Genomic DNA, 16905 nt, shown 5'->3' on the forward strand with positions numbered 1-16905 from the left:
CTAGCTACTTCTCCCAGCGTCAACTGCAGTCTATGGTCTAACCACTTGCCCAGTGGCAAGTGAAATGGGAAGGCTTCCATCAGCTACTCTAGGGATAGCTTAGGGATCATGCAGGGAACCACTGTGTGGGGCATCCCCTCTGATACATCAGTGGACTTCCCTGGCCACTTCCTCACAGCCTCAGCACCCTCTTTACCCTTGCCTCAGAGCTTCAGACTGCAGATCCCTGTAGCCTGCCAAAGATGCCTTCAGCTCTCCAGGTCTCTTCCTATACCACTCCTCTGTCTAGGGTGCTAGTTGCCTTCAGCCTGCAAGGTAGACAGCCTTTCTACCTCTTCAAGCTCCAGGGAGTGACTTAAGCTTATCTGCCCTATTGCTGTTCATATAGGGAGCTGCCTGTTCCCTCAGCCCTTCTCTGATTGGCTGCTTCTTTGGACTCTATTAACCCCTTAGTTTCCAGGGAGTGGGCAGATGCCCTATCACCGCAATAAAGGGAAAGTATTCTGAAAGTTCTGGTTTTGTAAGTTATTTTTAAAAATGTTCTAACCTGTGTTAAACTATACAACTGATATATAATTATTACAACTATAAAATTATTTATGTTCAGTTTCTGAACTCAGTTATACCAGCTAAATGTACAGTGATAATAGCTATCAACTATTCATTTATATCTGTGTGTGTATGTGTAAATTAACAATCCCACCTTGTATCTAGTTGCCCTATGTAAACATATTCATATGACTTGTTCCCCCACTCATCCTCCCTCCCCCAATCCCTGACAATTATTTCCCACATCCATTATGGAATGTTCAGTTAAATGAGGTTGAATGTTCTTCAGGACAGAAACTGTCTTTCATGGTGGGCTTGCACATTGACCACAAAAAAACGGACCCCAATATCATGATGCTACTGCTAACTATGGCAGTAAAGGAACTCCCCTGCATTCAGTCAAAGATGGTATTGCCAAAAATTTAGTCCTAAGCTTCTGCTTCTGAGAGTCCCATCTCTTAGCTGAAAGTACTTTGAAAAATATATTAAAATAAATGGAAAGTTTGTAATAGAGATCATTGGAAGCATTTCTTTGGTCCATGGGAATCAGATTGCAATGAAGTCTCCTTGCCTCCTCCACTGAGCACTCAGAGAATTCACTAGAAGAGGCTAAAGACATTTCTACAGTCTTCCTCTTGTTCATGAAATCAAAGTTATGTATTATAATAGATGAGGAAATAAAAGATGACAGCAGAGAAAGACAAACTGGTACTTTCAGAAAGAGGCTAAGGGGACAGATATATTTTCTATTTCGTTCCTGTCAATATAAGTTTTCTCCCTATGATATATTCTTGTTTAGTTTGTTCAGTCTAAATTTAAACATTCAGAGCAAAGGAACCACTTGCCAGGGGAGATGATTCAAGACTAGAGGTTCTCATTGCTAGAAAATATTTCTGATTTCTAACCTAAATTTCCTTTAGCTCTCTCTGGGTGCATCTATGCTGCACTTGTAAGTCAAAATAAGATTGAGCTACACAAATTACGTATCTTATTTTGATATAATTTTGAAATAAACCGCTATTCCAAAACGTCCCTTAGCCCTCGTGGAATGATGCTTACAGGGACATTGGAAAAGTGAGCCCATTATTTCAAAATCTATTTCAAAATAACAGGCTGGTTCAAAAGACGAGGAATAGCTATTTTGGGATACCTCTGGTATCCCGAAATAGCACCGCAGTATAGACGTACCCTCTCACTCATTACTGTTCACTCACCTTAAATAATTTTGCACTCTTTAGTGTATGAAACTGTACGTCTTTATCCTCAGTTATCCTAGCTGTAAGACCTCTTTAGTCTTTTTCATCTATCTTCCCATCAATTAATTCAAACCTTTAATTTTTATTGTTTTTTTTCCCGAACTCCATCCTATTTCTCGTTATCTGTCTAGTAATTGCACAAAATTGAATGCTGTATTTTAGGAGCTATCACAATCCTACAGAAAGGGGACTAATTTAATCTTGGCTGGATTACGCTCCTGTGTGCCTGCTTTATTGGCTGAGGCATTTACCACAAAGTGGAGACAGATGACAATACTGGTGTTCCTCCTCTTCCCAAGCAGGGCAGCTTTATTTTAGACAATGCTGTATAGAAGGATGCTTCCGTCCTTTTCACAGGTGAATTGGCCTGTTCCTTCCCAGGCTGGTACTTTCTACTTTCTGGCTGTGCCTCTACCTGCCCCATGTTGATGTCTCCCAAGACCTCTTCCAGTTAGTTCCCCAAAAACTCAGCTTGACTCCTGTCTCATCATTCAGGAAACTTTATCTGGCATACAGCAAAGCTATACTAGTTGATTGGGCTCAGGCATAGGGGGTGAATTTGGGCATTCCATAACCCCACAGTTATATAGAACACCTTTCCCTTTATTCACATTTACACATTCCATTTAATTGACTATAGATTGCAACACATTGTTTTGGGGTTGGCTTGGTTATGTTGTAGGAACCAATACCTGTACAGTACAATCAATCCACACACTGCCCATGTATAGTTTACTCTTTACCTCAAATTTATATTCCAAATGTACTTTACCTAATGTTATCTTGTCCACTACAAATGGTTCTCTGGGTGTTCCCCTTCTCTTAGCTAGTACAGACATTTTGCATCCAGCTTGTGAATCAATTGCCTCCCTAATACTGTTTCCCAAGAAATGAGGCCTCACACATGTCCAACTGCTTATCTCAAGCTGGGAGGACCCAGGTAATACAGTTGTGCCCTTGCTCCTGCCAGCATTACTATCAATACGACTGCCAATAATGCAATCCAAGGAGTGTATGAGTCCAGAAACTATAGTCTCAGAGCTCCATGGTGCGATGCCTCCACTGATGCAGCAAACACTGCACCACTCCCCCACTTTTTTACCCCTCTGCAATTCAGCTCATGGTGCTATATAATTTGCCGTCCACTGTCAAATCTGTTTAACATTACTGTTTTCTAAACACTTATCCAAAAATTACATATTAATATTCTGGAGCCCTTTTCCTGAGCTACATTGGTAACAGAGAGAGGAAAATTAGGCCTCTTCTTGCCAAGTTATAAAATCACCATTTCTCAGCTAGTGTAAATTAAAAGACTCATTAATGTCAATAGATCTGCATCAGTTTACGCTAGCTGAGGATTGCAACCATGCTTTACTAATTATGACCACACATTGGACTTCACTTTTCTACTTATACCTCACTAGCTCCCTAGCTACCAAGAAATGCCAGATCTAGGGTTCATTAATACAGTTATAAACTGTGAAAATAGAAGCATGAAAAAGAAACTCTGCATGTTGCCATGGATTTAGTATCTTGTTTACAGTACCCGTCTGTTCCTTACAGGAAGGCCAGTATAGTAACGACTGAGTTTATAATACATTAGAACATTTACCCAGTGTTGCTCAGGTCCTTAACTCAAGTCATTTTTGTTTTTCTTCATTTAAATCATTGTTCTGGGATGGGTATAGGGATGGGGATGAGGCGCTCAGTATGCAGGCTTACCTGGGGAGAGAGGATAACCCCAGCCCTCTCTCATCACAGCAGCTTGGGACCAGGTGAGAAACGCTTCTCCAAGGCTGCTGCAGCTCCAACAGGCACTGCCAGGGGAAGGGTGCATGTCCCCCGGTTGGGGCAGATCCAGATTTGTCTGTCCACTGTGCTCCCCAGCCAAAGTGAGGAATGCAACAAACTGTGCACTTTCCCCTTGCTCCCTCATGAAGGGGAACAACCAACAATGTCCCTGTATGAATCAGGAGGAAGAAGCTTCAGGCCCCCCTCTCTCACCTTCCCTAAGGTCATCGGGGAATGAGGTTCAGGGTTGGGTCAGTCTTGGACCAAGGGTGGAGGCTTCCCCCCAGTTAGATCTTTTTCATCAGCCTGGTTATTCTGTCTCTTTTCTCTGTGGGTTTATGAGAAGTAAGCACATCCCATTTTTCTGGCACAACCAAACCCTTTCCTTGTTTTAGTTATGGTAAGAGGAAGCTGTATACCAAATTTCCTAGCTCTTACACTTAGGGTATGTCTATACTAGCCCCCTAGTTCGATCTAGGGAGGCTAATGAGGGCGACTGAAATTGCAAATTAAACGCGGGATTTAAATATCCCACGCTTCATTAGCATGTTCCCGGCTGGTCGCCATTTTAGAAATTGACTAGCCCAAGTAACTGCCTACGTCTACACGCGGCAGTGAAACGGGATTCCAAATTAAAGCCCTAAATCGAATTAGCTGGTAAGCTTCATTGCAGGAGGAATAATAGCTAATTCGATTTAGGGCTTTAATTCAGAATCCTGTTTCACTGTCGCATGTAGACGCAGGCAGTTACTTCGGGCTAGTCAATTTCTAAAATGGCGACCAGCCGGGAACGTGCTAATGAAGCGCGAGATATTTAAATCCTGTGCTTCATTTGCAATTTCGGTCGCCCTCATTAGTCTCCCTAGATCGAACTAGGGGGCTAGTGTAGACATACCCTTACAGACAGACATACTTCCTAAAATATATAGTAGTAGATTAAATGACATTTTAAAATAAACTACAGTGCTCTGCTTTTTTTCTTTTTGGGAACACAAAGTACTCTATAGTACAGTATTTCCATTCCATTTGTTTGCAGCTAACAATTTTAATAAATATTAATTTTTGCTAAAATTATAAAATTGGTATAGATACTGTGAAAATAATTTATTGTAACCACCTTTAAGTATATTGCTACATTCCAACTTGAGACATTCAGGACTAAATTGGTGATCTTAATTTAATCCAGATAAATGTGTTTGGAGAATTCCATTTTTTAAAATGAAGCAATCTATGCTATTAGAGAACTTTTCCACACAATTGCATACACCTTTTTATTCATGTGATGTTCTGTTGCATGTTATGAAAGCTGCAAGTAGTATCTAAAGAATGTGTAAGGAGTATAAATGTGATTATTATTCTTGAAAAATATGTAGATTTTGAAAATCTGTCCCAATCCTGTTATGTAAAAGAATGTATTCCATGATTAATAACTGAAACATTCATATGAGAAAAGGATGTACATTAAATGGGTATAAAATGCCTTGTTTATGGGGATTCTTTCTATCTTTTGTTAATTGGGACGGGCTTGTTCCTGCAAGCCTTCCTCCTAGGGAACTGTCATTGACTTTAATGGGAGCTCCATGCATGGAGGGCTGGAAAGATCACACTTCAGAGAGGTGTTTTAACTCATACTTCCTATACTGCTTATTCTTGAACTCTTTATTTTTCTTTTTGTATTAATCTCTGTCTCTCCTTTTGCTTCTTCTCTTTACCTTCACAGTCATTGAAAAAATTAGTTTTTCTAATAGCAGCTTTTTAGGCTCCTGCCCTGCATAATGGAACCTGCACATGTGACCCCTAAACCAATGTGCAGTTCCACTGGCTATCCTGGAGCACTGCACATCCATGCAGATGCCCTTTTTACTCTGTGATAAGTACTAACAATTTATCTATGTTTTCTTAAAAACTCTGATTTGTTTAATTTTAACATCTATATTTATAACAACACCAACAAGAATTGCCATTCTCCCTACTGTAAAAAAACAGTCACATGCAGATTCTCAAAGAGAGGGTTAAGCTGTTGTTAATGACTACTTTCATACATCAATGCCACAGCTAGAGAAGTTGAACTTGCTCTTTTAAATGTCAAATAATAAATCAGCCATGAAAAGGAATATTAGAAACAAGAGATTTATCATGCTGTTGCAAACAGGACTAGTCCTCGCTTCTTAGAGTTTGACTTTGCAACTGTAATAGTGTTCTTTTAGCCCAGCTGTGTGTGTGTCTCTTCCTAGGCTTTTAAGAAAGCAAACCGAAAAAACAAACTCCATTCTATGGCTTCCTATTGATATCCACATGGGTCATCAGCAGGTTGGAACCTTTAGATCCATGCCTCAGATCTCTACTATAGGTATTTGCTGACAGTGGGAGAATGGTGAGTCTCAGAAATCTTGGGTTCTCGTCCAAGTTTGGGCTGGGATCATTCTTTAGTGGGCACAGATACTTCTATGTCCCCTCCAACCTATCCCAGTACTGTCTCTTCCCACCTTTGGCTCCTCATCCCAGTTTCATTCTCCTTACTTAGCCAATTGCAGTCTCTATTCTGTAGAAACTTTTACTCCATGCTAATCTCTGTAGTGTTTAAGCATCTATAAGTACTTTGTTAAGCAGTGTGACTACACATCAGTTTCATGTTTGTTCTTTTATTCTCCCCAAAAGGAGAAGCATGTGTAGTGTACAGTCTTGTTTCGGTAAGGGGTTATGAGTTTTATTTGTTAGATACACTTTTTTCAGTATGTTTATATTAGAGAAAGCAAGGTTAAGAAATGCATCCTGTATATGGCTGCAGACACCTCCAAATATTTTACTCTACCTACTAGCATCACCTTTGTCTATCAGTCACTTGTTCTTATTACATCAACCAGTCTTGGTGGTGGTGGTGTGGTTGTATGTGGTGAAAGAAACATAGAACAATGTGTTATCTGCATATTGATATCATTTGAGTCCATATCATCTGACCAGTTCACATAGTGGTTGCAGGTAGATGTTGATGAGGACTGCAGAGATACTTGATCCTGTGGAACCCCACAGCTGAGAGGTCTAGTGGTGAAGATGTATTTTCTCATCACTGTTTTGCGTGCATCCCTCCAGGAAGGACCCGAACTATTTTAGGGCATTCCCCTGTAATTCTGGCATCTCTCTCAGGTAAGGCAGCAATATCTCATGATCAACAGTGTTGAATGCTGCACAGGGGTCCAGAAAGATAAGATAGATGTCTTGATGGCAGACGGTCAGACTTCTTCTCCAAGTCCCAAGCTCCTTGCCCAGCTCAACTTCCAGTCCCAGTTTCCTGCCCCCTCGCTGCCAGATGCTAGCCTGCTCCCTCCCACACGCACACACCCTCCCACTTACCTCTAGATCTGGCTCTTGTCCCCTCTGTTTTTTAATCTTCCTTCCTCCTCCATGCGATCTGGGCCCAGCAAGGAGGTCAGAGGAAGCACAGGGTCTCTGCTTTCAGCTGCCCAGACTCAGTATGGCTCACAACAGCCAGATTGGCAATTTCAGGGAAGGTCTCATTCATCCCCAGGCTGGAGTATGCTCAGTATGACAGACTCTTTCAGGACTTTGGCTGCTAACATTCTATTGAGCCACATGCAAACTGCAATTTTTCAAAGGCGTGCAACTTAACCAAATTTGGGTGGATTTTCACAAGAACAGAAAAGGGTACATTTCCAGCCTGCCTAGCTGCCAAATTTCAAGTCCTTGATCCACAACATGGAGCAAGCTAGAGCTTCTCAAGAAAATGTCACCAGAATTAACATGGGCAGAATGAATTTTAATGCTCGTCCTTAGAAGCATTTGGGCTAAACTTTTCCAAAACATTCAAAATGAGGCAGATACCCAGGATAGAAAGTTTCAGCCTAAACGGTTAAAGATTGGCAAAGTTCTAAGCAAGTGAATACAGGAACAGATAATGAGACGTGTCAGATCATATTAACAAGTTCCACTACTGGTGCTGCCTACAATTTATATAGTCACCTTCTTGCTGATGCCTAAATTCCTGTGCATAGCTGAAGCCAACTAACAGGATACTAATAAGGAAATGAAGCAACATCCCTATCTTAAGGAAAGAGCAGAGCCACAAGATAGGGTGTGATGCAGCATCCCTTATCTAAAAGTAAGATATTTAATATGCAGATTATACAAATGAACTCTGCAAAATGTTTAAAGGGCTGTCAGCCAAAATGCTGATGAAATGTCAAAGGAAAAAATTGGCCACTATGCTTTACGCCACATCATAAATCTTATCTGGATCTCAGAAGTGAAAATAAAATTTAATCAGTCAGTATTATGATCAGAGTCTGCTATGTTAAATACAATGCTCTGTTTACGTGTCAGTGGAAAAAATGTTTAGTCTCAAATTAAGCTCCTCAATCTCTGTTTATCCATCCATCACCTGCCTGCTGCAGCGAGAGTGGGTAATTCATATGACCCAACCTATCTAGTCTCATGGGAGATCAACATGATTAAATATTCCAGATTTCCTAGAACAGTGTTTTTTAAACTGTAATATATGGTCCAATGAGAACCGTTCTCCCTGCGCCCCCCCTAGCATGGCACCCAGGGGCAACTGCTCCCCCAACCCCACCCTCACTACGCCTCTGGGGCTGGGTATGGACTCTGGCCACTAGGTCGTATTACCCCTAGTAAAGGGAACTTGCATATGGACTAGGCTGTTGGGCCATATTACTCCTAGTAACAGGACTTGCGGGTAGATTTCGGCCACTAGGCCGTATTACCCCTAGTGAAGGGGATTTGACTCGAGGGGCCTCCAAGCATAGGTTACCCCTCTGCAGGGGTAAATAGTGAGGTTGCAAAATTTGCAGATGATACTAAACTGCTCAAGATAGTTAAGACCAAAGCAGACTGTGAAGAGCTTCAAAAAGATCTCACAAAATTAGGTGATTGGGCAACCAAATGGCAAATGAATTTTAATGTTGATAAATTTAAAGTAATGCACATTGGAGATCTTGGAGTCATTGTGGATAGTTCTCTGAAAACAGCCACTCAATGTGCAGCAGAAGTCAAAAAAGCAAACAGAATGTTAGGTATAGAGAATAAAGGGATAGAAAATAAGGCTATGTCTAGACTGCAGGCTTCTTTTGGAAGAAACTTTTCTGGAAGAGATCTTCAGAAAAAATGTCTTCTGAAAGGGAGCATCCACACTGACAAAGCGCATCAAGAAAGTGATCTGCTTTTTCAAAGATAGCGTCCACACTGGACTCTATCTTGCATTTAAGCTGTGATTACTATGGACGGAGTAGCCACCAGGGCACCTTTGCTTTTTCCTCTTTCCTATTCTTTCGAAAGAGCTCCTTCTTCCCCGTTCACACATGCCTTTTTCTGAAAGAGCTCTTTTGGAAAAAGGCTTCTTCCTCGTAGAAAGAGGTTTAGCAATGTCTGGAAAACCCCTCTGTTCTTTTGATTTTTTTTTTTTATAAGAAGGCAATTGCAGTGTGGACATAACTGGAGTTATTTTTGAAAAACAGGTTTTTCTGAAAAAACTCTGTAGTGTAGACATAGCCTAAGACAGAGACCATCTTATTGCCTCTATATAAAACCATGGTACACCCACATCTTGAATACTGCATATAAATGTGGTTGCTTCATCTCAAAAAATATCTATTGGCATTGGTGTAGGATAAACTGAGGCAGTTCATGGTATTTCACTAAGAACCCCTATTCAGTCCTAAAATTTGAGACAAGCCTGTGAACAGCACAGCACAGGCAGTTAATATGACCCTGGTCGCCCTGGCAACCACATTCGAAGGGGCTTCACCAGATAAGGCTGTCTGGTACCAAAGCAACCTTGTTAATGTTAGTGAGTGTGATCTGTTCTTACTGTTTTCCTTTGATCCTAGATAATGGGCCCAGGACCCAAGGATCACGCCAGCTCGAGGCGGCATCATCCTCCCGTAGACGCATCATAACTTATATAGACAAAAGTTGCCATTGAATTGTCTGTTTGTGTTGACTTGTTAGGAACAACTACCTGTATTATTGATAAGATGTTTAATTGGCAATGGGCGGAGATGCTGTGTAACCTTCATAGTTTATTGGCTTACATGCTTATTTCATCTTGCTGCTAGAACCTATTGAATTGCTTCCCCTCTGTCCATCAGTCCCCCCCCCCATATAATGTATTGTAATGTTTCATTTAACCAATGTGCTCCATCTTAAACCCTGGTTGACACTCCACTAGCTTTGTGTGTGTAATAAATCCTCTGACTTGTTTTCACCGCATCCAGAGTGTCCAGACTTATTCCCAACAACTGGAAAAGGTTCAGAAAAGGGCAATAAAAATGATTGGGAGTTTGGAATGCATGCCATGTGAAAATAGATTAGAAAAACTGGGACTTTTCATCTTAAAAAAGAGGAGACGAAGGGGGATTATAGAGGTCTATAAAATTATAACATAAGAACCAGGGGTCACCAAATGAAATTAATAGGTAGCAGTTTTAAAACAAATAAAAGGAAGTTTTTCTTCATGCAGCATACAGTCAACCTGTGGAACTCCTTGCCAGAGGATGTTGTGAAGACCAGGACTTCAACAGGGTTAAAAAAGAACTAGATAAATTCATTGAGGTTAGGTCCATCAATACTTATTAGCAGAATGGGTAGGAATGGTGTAGGAAATGGACAACAGGAGAGGGATCACTTGATGATTACCTGTTCTGTTCACACCCTCTGGGGTGTCAGAAGCCAAGATACTGGGCTAGATCAGTTGTTCTCAAAGCATGATCTAAGGACAACTAGTGGTCCGCGACCACCTTACAGGTGGTCTGCAGCTCGATCTCAGCCCTCTCCTCCTCCCCTATGCATTGGGGAACTCACTCCAGCTTCATGAGCAGAGGGGAGGAGGTGCAAAGGTCCCCCCCTCTCCTAGCAGGGTGGGGGAGGAAGAGGCTCAGACAGGGAGAGGCTGCAAGTGGAAACTAGTAGGGGGGTTTTCCAGCTGCACAGGCAAGCAGATCTGACATGCTCTGTGGGTTTCACTCTGGCAGTGCAGGGCTCAGCTTAGATTCTTCCCATCAGCTTATTAAGGGATGCAGCATGGGGTGGAGAATGTAAAAGGGCTATAGCGCTGACTGGGCCATGCAGAACACAAAAGTTGGGGGCAGGAGCACTGCGTGTGCACCTCAGACTGGCTCTTGCTGCCCTTCCACCTTTCTCCGGCAGGCACAGTGAATGGGCTGCAACCCAGGCTTGCAAACAGTGCTCAGCAGGGGCTTGGAAAGTTTCCACTCCCTTTGCTTTGCAGTTCAGATTCCTTCGCACATGCTAGCTGGTGGGGCTAAACCTGGCGGGTGGGGGGAGCATCCTTCTTGCAAAAATTCAGCGAGGGATTATTTGCAAAATCTGGTGCGTTTGGGAGGAGCGGGTCTCAAAGCAGCAGGCTCATCCAGGATCAGGGAGTCTGCAGCGATGCAAGGGAGCAAGCCTTGCAGTTGGAGCGGGTGGAAAGGAACTGGCTGCTGCACTGTGAATTGGCCCACGCTGGTTGAGCTGCAGGGCCCTGGGCTTTCCCCAGCTGGGTTACTCTGGGGACAGCACTGCGCCTTTTAGCCAGGTGAGCTCAGCATAGCACCAGAGCTGAGCCTGACCCTTAAGAAAGGGCCCCTTCTAGCCGCTCTGAGGCTGCAATGCCCAAAGGAGGAAGGGGAAGGAAAGGGAGGGGAGGGGAGAGGAGGCAGCAAGATGCCTGATTTACTTGGGGTTGGTTCTGCTTGGAGCAGGGGGTGGGACCAGAAGGCTTCCTAGGGTCTCTTCCAACCCTCCTCTTCTATGGTTCTATGTCCTTGAGGCTGGAGCAGCTGCGCAGACTCCCTGATGTGTGAGGAAGGAGAGAGGCTGAGTTCCCCCTGCCTCCCGGCCAAGGAATGGCAGCGCAGTGACAAGCTGTCAGGAGGCAATGGGAGCAGTGGGAGGTGGTGCTTTGGAGCAATGGGGGTGCAAAGCCAGGTAAGTGCCCCCCTCATACCTAACCCCCTGTGCCCCAATCCCCCCTCACTCATCTACTCCTGCTGAGACCTTGCAACCCCAGCTTGCTCTGACACCCTCCCTCCTAACCAGACTCTACTCCCTGCCTGCTTCTGTACACTATCTCCCACCCAGACTTTGCACCCTCACCCCCTCCTCCACCTCATCTCCCATGCAGATCCTGCACCCCTATTCCTATCCCATTCACTGGAAGCCCTGCCTTGCACACTGAACCCCTCATTTTTTGCCCACCACAGAGCCTAAAAGGGTCCACAAAATCCACCAACTCCAGAACCCCAGAAAAGTAAATCAGGCCTACAAGAAGCCATGAACCTCAGTCCTCCCTGTCCCTTCCCTTCTTCTGTGGGGCTGGAGCCCTCATATGAGTGAGGTGTCTCATTTGGAAGCCACATCAGTGAGGGTTGGGGGATCTTGGAGGGTTTTTTTTCGCTTCTCACTTGTGTGGCCACCAACTGATTTTTCTGTGGGTCAGTGGTCCTGACTCAAAAAAGGTTCCCCACCCCTGCCATTAATACTGTACAGAAAATCTTTTGTGTTGGGCATAAATTAATATTTTATTTTCTTTAAAATGAAGTTTGATAAACTAACATGAGAAAGTTAAAACACTTAATCTGTTTAAATTAAACCATTCTCCCTAGCTGCAGCACTAGGAAAATGGCTTGGGCATAATTATTTAATTAACTATGAGTTTCCATTAGCAACTGGTGGTACACGGAAAGGTTTACATTAAGCCAGGTGGTCCACAGGCCAAAAAGTTTGAGAACCACTAGGTTAGCCGGACCTTTTGTCTGACGCAGTATGGCCATTCTTATGTTCTTATATTCATTAGAATGTGCAGCCTCCACAAGGCAGCAGGTGAGAGATTGTGCAAGTCTGAAGTATGACAAGAACCTCTCCTTCACCTTGTTAATAGCATGGTCTCTGGCAAATGATGGCATGGAACTGATGATTTCTGAAGGGTAACCCTTCCATTCCTTAGCTGGTATTGTGGCCATTATAAGGTAACAATGACAATGCTTAGTACTTAAGAACATAAGAACATAAGAACGGCCGTACTGGGTCAGACCAAAGGTCCATCTAGTGCAGTAGCCTGTCTGCCAACAGTGGCCAGCACCAGGTGCCCCAGAGAGGGTGTACCGAAGACAATGATCAAGCGATTTGTCTCCTGCCATCCCTCTCCAGCCTCTGAAAATCAAAGGCCAAGGACACCATTTTATCCCCTGGCTAATAGCCTTTTATGGATGTAACCTCCATGACATTATCTAGCTTCTCTTTAAACTCTGTTATAGTCTTAGTCTTCACAGCCTCCTCTGGCAAGGAGTTCCACAGATTTACTACACGCTGGGTGAAGAAGAACTTTCTTTTATTAGTTTTAAACCTGCTGGCCATTAATTTCATTTGGTGTCCTCTAGTTCTTCTATTTAGGGAACACTTATGTAACACTTTCCACCTATAGATTTCTAGTGTCTAATAGAGCATGGGAATTATTCACAGATATGGAGGACGCACTAGACGCCAGACTGTCATAAGCTGTGGCATACATTGACAGGAGTGTATAACCTCATAATGCTCTCTTTCATTTCTAATTTCCATGAGCAGGTCAACAGAGCCAGGGAAAAGCCCCGGGGAAGAAGAAAGCAGAGATGCCAAAGGTATTGGAAATATGGAGCAGCATCAGGTAGCATATATTCATAATAGAAATTTCTTGTACAACAGATTTGCTTGAATTCTTTCAATACAGTTTAGCCTGATTGCACACAAGAGTCCATTTCCATTTAAATTACTCCTAGCAGTGGGTGATCGCTTGTTTTATGTAAAGCACTCCATAATAAAAAGTATAACAATAGATTAAACAGACCAGACCCAGAAAACTGGGTGATGATCAGGGCTCATAAAGCTTTAGAAATTCATGCAAATCTTCCTGCCTGCTTTGTATACTAGAGAATCCATTGGTACCAATAAGGGGAGGATGAAGGGAGGAATCAGCTTTTTTACATCAATTTTCATCCACTGCGAAGATTCCTTGTCACTCGGAAGGGCTCTCCCCAGCTTCCAAACACACCCCACCCCCAAGTCGTCTAATAGGTTTCCAACAACAGACGGTTCCTCAGCTCACCCTTCTCAACCAGCTCCCGTCTCCTTCTGGCACACAAGCCCCAGTGCTACCTTCCCATGCACCCTGTTTCTCATTCCAGGGCTCTACCACAGGAGTTAGCCACTTTAGGGTCCCATTTGTATCCTTGACCCCTTTAATTTGGCTCAATTAGGCTCACCTGCTCTGATCTAGAGGGACTGGGCCTCATCTACTCATACGGACAGCTACCCTATGACATACCTCATCCTTTTTAAGGCAAAATCTTAATTTTTTTTGCCCCTTTTAACCTGAAGGACACTTCCAAGTCTTCTCATCTGCTGCCATGGAAAAATCCATTTCCCACATACATTTTTCACAAACAAGCCATATAAATACTCCAGGGGCAGACCCCCACATTTTCCCAATCCAACCAAAATATTCCTTGCATTCATTTAACATAGCATGAGTATTCCATAAAACATTTTACATTGGGTCTTAGGACTGCAACATAACACAAAGCACAGTGAACAAACCCCTAAATCCAGTCCTTCTGAGTCCTATGCAGTGGGGTCAGCGTCACACACTGGGAACAGTCAGTTTACAATTTCATCTTTTCTGCTGAGATTTCTGGGTGCCTGCATCTCAAGGCTTTTCATTCTCTCCACCTAAATCAGTCTCAAAATCATTCACCATGAAGATTAAACATCTTGGCTACATCTAGACTGGCATGATTTTCCACAAATGCTTTTAACGGAAAAGTTTTTCCGTTAAAAGCATTTGCGGAAAAGAGCGTCTAGATTGGCACGGACGCTTTTCCGCAAAAGCACCTTTTGCGGAAAAGCGTCCATGCCAATCTAGATGCGGTTTTGCGCAAGAAAGCCCCGATTGCCATTTTTGCCATCGGGGCTTTTTTGCACAAAACAATACCGCGTTGTCTACACTGGCCCTCTTGCGCAAAAGCATTTGTGCAAGAGGGCTTTTGCCCAAATGGGAGCAGCATAGTATTTCCGCAAGAACACTGACAATCTTACATGAGATCGTCAGTGTTCTTGCGGAAATTCAAGCGGTCAGTGTAGACAGCAGCCCTTCTGTCTTGCTGGGTGAACTGAAGGTCTGTCATCAGTTACTCTTTCTTGTGCCTAAGATCCCATAAATTCCTATTCCGCAATGTCTAATAGACAGCTACCATGTGACACTCCTCATGGTGTATAGCCCCATCTCTAGGAAGTTCCCACATGCAGATCCATGTGTGTATGTATTTGTGACTCTTGTACATAAAATTACATACACATTACACATAGGCAACAGGCTATTGTGGGGTGGCATAAACATGTCTTTGGCATGAGTTTGGGATAGCCACATGACTTACTAGTGGTAAAAAAGTGCTAAAAAGAAGTCAAGTATCTAACAGGATTTGTTCTATGTGAACCCGGTATTCAGATTTCATGGTATTTTATTCTATATGGGTATGTCTACACATCAAATTTAATTCGGAATAACAGCTGTTATTCCAAATTAACTTCCATAGCGTCTACACAAGCAAACCGCTATTTTGAATTAAATTCGAAATAGTGGGGTGCTTAATTCGAGTTAGTTAAACCTCATTCTACGAGGAATAATGCCTAACTCAAATTAGCTATTCGGAATAAGCGTAGATGCTTATTCTGAAATAGGGGGCCTCCAACCTTCCCAGTTTCCCCTGGTGGCCACTCTGGGCCAAACCAGGAAAACTCTTCTCCTTCCCCTCAGCCCTGGAGCCCTTAAAGGGGCAGACTCTGGCCACAGTGCCTGTGCCAGCTCCAAGCCTGCCAGCCCAAAGCCAGAAGTGGCCACCAGGGCCCCTGACCCAGTGGCCCCAAAACAAGCCCCCGGCAGCCAGCCCTCTACTGCACCCCCAGGAGCAGTCTGCCAGCTCCCAGGAGCCTACCAGGGCCCAGAGAAGGCAGGCGCCTTCCTAGTCCAGAGCTGAGATCAGGGTGGACCATACTCAGGCCCCCAACGTCCATGATCTCCACACTAGACAGAGGAACACAGCTGTCTATAGCAGGAAAGCTGCCAGCTTGTCCACCAAAGGCCACATGCGAACCCAGGAGCAGGTTTGCATGAAAATCAAGTTGGTCCGGCAAGACCCCCAACCCTGAGTTTCTCCTCCCCCTTCCTCCCCTTGCCTCCCCCTTCAAGCTCCTTCCTCCCAGGTTTCCCCCTCCCCTCTCCCACCCTCATTCCCTCCCCAGTTTCAGTCAATAAAGAGAGTTTGTTTTTGGCAAGAAATGTGTTTTTATTTGACATCAGGAAGGGGGGTTAGGGAGGGGTAAGTAGAAGGAGGGAGGAATGAGGCACAAGCCCCCAGTGGGGCACACCAGGGAGACTCTTAGTGCTCCTCAGGGTGGAAGCTCTCCCGCAGGGCCTCCTGGACACTGACAGCCCCCCGATGAACCTCTGGGATGGCAGCCTGCAGAAAATGCAAGCAGACTCGCAGCAACGCATCCATGAGAAGCACCAGAGTGCCTAGAGGCAGCTCCGGCTCTGTGTTGCAGAGCACTTTGGTGTCCCAAGTGAGGGCAACTGAGCACGCAGAGACACAAAAGCTTTGCTATCCCTCATTGAGGCAGGCAAGCAAGCAGGGACACCTGAGAACTGGCTGCCTGGGAGGTGTGGGGGGGTGTCCCTTTAAGCACAGGCGTCAGATAGCCTCAGGCAGCAGCCACACACAGACACTCCTGACCTGATGCCCTACCTGACCTGGTTCTGGCTGGCCTTAAATCTGATTCTGTGTCCAGTCAGTGTGGATGCAGTATTTTTAATTAGCAAAAAGCTAATTCGAACTACATTTTGTGTGTAGACGCGTTAATTCGAATTATCTTAGTGTAGTAGTGTAGACATACCCTATGATTATAAACTGTTATTTTAGTATTTGTTTCCGTTTGGAAGGAACAGACACACTGTAGAATCTATCAACTGGAACAGCCCAGTAAACAACCTATTCATTGGCAGGAAGGGTTGATGCAAATTCCAATGGATCTATGGGAATTCTTGGGCAATGGATCAAGCTTTTAAAAAACATGTCATAAAAACTTGTCTGAAAAATTTATAAGAAATTATATATGGTATTGAATGAAAGTACAGAAGTAAAAATGTTATTCACTGTATATCATTTTTACTTAATCTTCTTTTAAGCCTATATTTAGGTCCCTCTGTGTTAAAGAAACATTCCTTAGAATTATATATCTATTT

The 16905-nt window shown here is 43.7% G+C and overlaps 1 long non-coding RNA gene across 1 annotated transcript in view; it reads left to right on the forward strand.

The window, feature by feature from the left end:
- The window catches only part of LOC142827603 (uncharacterized), a 28031-nt gene extending 18224 nt beyond the window's left edge, over positions 1 to 9807 (forward strand). Inside the window, exon 3 of the long non-coding RNA XR_012902291.2 lies at positions 9458 to 9807. This is a non-coding gene — a long non-coding RNA (uncharacterized LOC142827603). The remainder of the gene's footprint in view (positions 1 to 9457) is intronic.
- The last annotated feature ends 7098 nt before the right edge of the window (positions 9808 to 16905 follow it).

The sequence above is a fragment of the Pelodiscus sinensis genome, chromosome 3, assembly GCF_052426305.1.
Source record: "Pelodiscus sinensis isolate ZL-2025 chromosome 3, ASM5242630v1, whole genome shotgun sequence".
In the NCBI taxonomy this organism is placed as follows: Eukaryota; Metazoa; Chordata; order Testudines; family Trionychidae; genus Pelodiscus; species Pelodiscus sinensis.